The following is a 4,630-nucleotide window of genomic DNA, read 5'->3' on the forward strand; positions in this document are numbered from 1 at the left end:
GAGAAGGGAATGGGAACCCATTCCAGTATTCTTGCCTGGAGAATCCCAGGGACAGAAGAGCCTGGTGGACTACAGTCCAGGGGGTTGCAAAGAGTTGGACATGACTAAAGCAGCTTAGCACACAACACACGTGTAAATTATAAAAGAGGGTGAGATAGCACTTTTACTTATCATCACAATCCCTATCTCAGGGGCAAAAAATACTAGGCCTTTAGGAATTTCTAATAGAGTCCCTAGATTTAGAGATGGAGAAAGTAAATATGTAGTGAAATGAGAACAAACTTTGGAAAACAAACAGGGCTGGGTTTACACAGCAGCTGAATTAAGCAAATTCCTTAACTTCTCCAAACCTATTTCCTAGTGCGTACTAGGAAATTAGTATATCATACCAGAGAAGAAGAGGAGGAGGAAGGGAAGAAGAGAAAGAGAGAGAGGGAGAGATAATAATTAAAAGATGTTAATAAACCTTTCCCTGAGGAAGAATCAATCACAGGGCCAACAAAAATCTTTCTTCTAAACATTCATGCAGTTACTAACTGCAAACCTAATTCCAGTTGAGCTTGTCTAGACACACCTTTGTCTGGAAAAAGTTTCCCTCTGTCCTAATAGCCCAGGGGATTGGAAAGCCAAACCTTAGTTACGGGTGAATCTTCAACTCAGGGCTAGAAATACACCAACTAGCACAAAACAGAGGGGAAGGCAATGGCAACCCACTCCAGTATTCTTGCCTGGAGAATCACAGGGACAGTCTATGGGGTCACCCAGAGTCAGACACGACTGACGTGACGCAGCAGCAGCAGCAGCAGCAGCAGCACAAAATAGAAAAGAAAGAAAAAACATATTCTGTTTTCTCATTAGTTTTTAAATTAACTAAACAGAGCATCAAATATTCATTATATACTTTTGGAAAATTCTTAAGAATAACTGGAAATAATCACCTATATTTGACCTTCTTATACACACAAGAAATTAGAAATCCTCCTCCAATAAGTGAAAGAAACAAAGTCAGAAAACAGCAAAAGAGATAGTGGGTAGAAATGACAGAAACCACAGTTATCCGATCTGGATCAAAAATATTAAACAAAGAAAAAACACTCATTATTCTGTCAGCTCTAAGACATTTTCAGCTTGCTCAAACTGGAACACGTTCCCCTGTGGTCCTGTAAAACTCACTGAATTGGAGTAAAGTGGTGTAAGCAGCAACTTCATCTTTAAAGATGCCATGTAAAATACACATATTAACAAGCAGGGATTTCTCGTTATTCCTTCTGTTTCCCCACTCTGTTCCAAGCACCAGCCATGTCTTAGGAACATGGTATTAAGAACCTGATATTAAGAACCGTTTACATGCACTTGCACCTGCCATGGCCTTCTAACCCTGAGGCCTCAGCCCCTGCCTGGGAGCCCTTCTGCGTTCCTCCAGTAGCACCTGGACTTCTTGAGCCAGGAAACTGACATAAGCACTTACATCTCTCTCCTCTAAGACAGTACATGATAAATAGCACCCAGGTCAAACTGCCTGTATTTGAAAAGGCAAATAAACCCAAAAGCCATGTTTGTGGGTGTGTGTCTCAGTGCTTTGCTCTGTAAATTCCTCTTAGACCTGAAAAAAGATGAGATATGCGAATTCAGATTTACAGTTCCAACACATCTTCAGATCTAGGGAGATCTGATACACCTTGCCATTTCCATTTTGCGGCACATTAGTGAATTGCTGTAGATAAGATTAGGGACTCGTCTCTTCTTGACCCATTGCCATCCTTTGCAACGGACAGGTAGATACAGCCATGGAGCAGGATGACCACAAACTAAGAGACAGAAGACCCTGTGATAACGCCATTGTCTTCTTCAGTTCTTTGTATCTGAGCTGCCCTTTTCCTTCCCACCCATAGTCACTGAGGCATGTCTTTCTGAAGGCACAGTAGCCATCCAGGAAAGTGTGACTCTGGGCTTAAAATCCTACAGAGTATAACTGAGCAACCATTTTTGAAGACTCTCCTATAGGCCTAAAATTATGCAAAACCCTGTATCTCCAGGACCAAGCACAGGGCCTCATGCACAGCAGACACTAATTAATGTTTGTTTAATTTATTAACTAATTTGTACTTGTCCTAGATTTCAAAAAAGAAGTTAATGCTTGAATTTGTATCAACAGATTTCAAAATTTAAAGATAGGTTTGATCTTAGTGCCAAAAACTAATATAGAATTCATGAGAGGAAATTATAAAAGAAAAAAAAAAGTCTAATGTGGCCTTCAAAACAATGCCTGATGAGAAATAAAAAGGAGACATGATGAAAGGAAGAGGAACAGAACAACAAAGGGGTTAGAACCTGGGAAATGCACAAACCCACCAGAGTGGGACAGGAGGTCCCTCAAGCTCCTAGCATTTCACAACAGAAGTACAGGCAGGTGGTTTGAGAACCATAAGTAAAAGTTTGGCATAGGCCACCAGCAAGCAGACAGGGCTCAGCCCTGGGAAAGTCTAGTGGCAACTAGAGACTGACTTGTGGAGTCTAGGGGTCACAGATAGGACTCCAAAAACTAGGTAGGTACCCTACTGTTTAGGCAGGACTAACAGAAAAACTCTCATAGCACAGCTGCAGAAAGCAAGCCTAATGTTCCTTAAATCTCCCTTGGTCTTGGTGTTTGAGACCAGAGTGGACGTGTGCCTATAATGGTATCAACAGCAAACACCAATATGTCCACTGTGCTGTTGCTGCTGCTGCTGAGTCACTTCAGTCGTGTCCAACTCTGTGTGACCCCATAGACGGCAGCCCACCAGACTCCCCCGTCCCTGGGATTCTCCAGGCAAGAACACTGGAGTGGGTTGCCATTTTCTTCTCTAATGCATGAAAGGGAAAAAGGAAAGTGAGGTCGCTCAGTCATGCCCAACTCTTGGGGACCCCGTGGACCGCAGCCTACCAGACTCCTCCAATGGGAAAATTGCCATGGGATTTTCCAGGCAAGAGTACTGGAATGTCTAAACACTAGACCTGCTGCTTATTAGGGTCCCTGACTGCGGGACTTCAAGGGAGGTGGTCAGGGAGCTCTATGTTCTTTCTAAGCAGAACCAACAGAACCAACTACCTAAGCAGAGATCCAAACTTTGAAATGTGTAGAACTGGAAAGTGGAGCACATAACCAAAGAATTATATGCAGGATGGCACAACCCTGTAAGATTAATTCAGCAGGGCAAAAGCCCCCAAGGGCCTGAGGCTTGCTCATGCAGTGAATTAAAATTTATACATTATGACTCACATGTGCAGAAATGGAGCTTAATTCCCCATGCACTTGAGCCCCCAAGTCCATGTGGCTGACCCTGCAAAGCTTCCAAGCGACCACTGGGTCTCCAAACTGTCTCCTTGGGGTGAATGCTCAGTGCATCCAGGAGTCGCCCCTTTAAAAGTGTAGACTCACCGACTCTCTTAGCTCTGGGAAAGGGTTTCAGGCTGATAGATTCTGCCCGTTTATTCCTGGGCATGGGGCTCTGCAAGATGTGGACACTTAGATTAATATTAAATAACATTTAAAACTAATTTCCCCATTCACACTGGCCACGTTTCAAGTGCTCCATGGCCACGTATGGTGAGTGGCTACCATAACTGGGTAAACACAGATAGAACACTGCCATCACCTTGGAATATTCTATTGGACACTTAATATACATATGTGTGTGTATTCTAGCCTATTTGTAGCTTCTGAAAGTCTGAAAGTGAAAGCTGTTCAGTCATGTCCGACTCTTTGCAACCCCATGGACTATATAGCCCATGGAATTCTCCAGGCCAGAATACTGGAGAGGGTAGCCTTTCCCTTCTCCAGGGGATCTTCCCAACCCAGGGATCGAACCCAGATCTCCTGCATTGCAGGTGAATTCTTTACCAGCTGAGCCATGAGGGAAGCCCAATTGTAGCTTACTTTCTTCTAAAAATAGTACACATACAATAATATACATATGTAACAAGACATTCAAAATCCAAGTCAGAAGCTCCATGCTTTGTAGAGCACAACTCTGCCAACAGGTGCGGTGGGATAGTGAATGAATTACTTAACCTCCTGTGTGTCAGTTTTCTGGTCTTTAAAATGGATATACTAGAACCACTAGTCCAACCAACCTCTCAAGTGGTTGTAACGATCACACGAGATAAAGCACATGAAAGTACTTGCAAATTTCTAAGACAACATCCAAACTGAGTCACTGTTTCTCCCACGGAGTCAGTTCTGAGAACATGTTCATTTAGTCAAAGTTAACCTAGGTACTCAACCGACACAATCAGTTATATACCACTGCACTGAATTGGATATGGAACAGCAGACTGGTTCCAAATAAGAAAAGGAGTATGTCAAGGCTGTATATTGTCACCATGCTTATTTAACTTATATGCAGAGTACATCATGAGAAATGCTGGGCTGGATGAAGCACAAGCTGGAATCAAGATTGCCAGGAGAAATATCAATAACCTCAGATATGCAGGTGATACCACCCTTATGGCAGAAAGTGAAGAAGAACTAAAGAGCCTCTTGATGAAAGTGAAAGAGGAGAGTGAAAAAGTTGGCTTAAAGCTCAATATTCAGAAAATGAAGATCATGGCATCTGGTCCCATCACTTCATGGCAAATAGATGGGGAAACA

Source organism: Bison bison, unplaced genomic scaffold (assembly GCF_000754665.1).
Source record: "Bison bison bison isolate TAMUID 2011002044 unplaced genomic scaffold, Bison_UMD1.0 scf7180017864215, whole genome shotgun sequence".
Classification (NCBI taxonomy): Eukaryota; Metazoa; Chordata; class Mammalia; order Artiodactyla; family Bovidae; genus Bison; species Bison bison.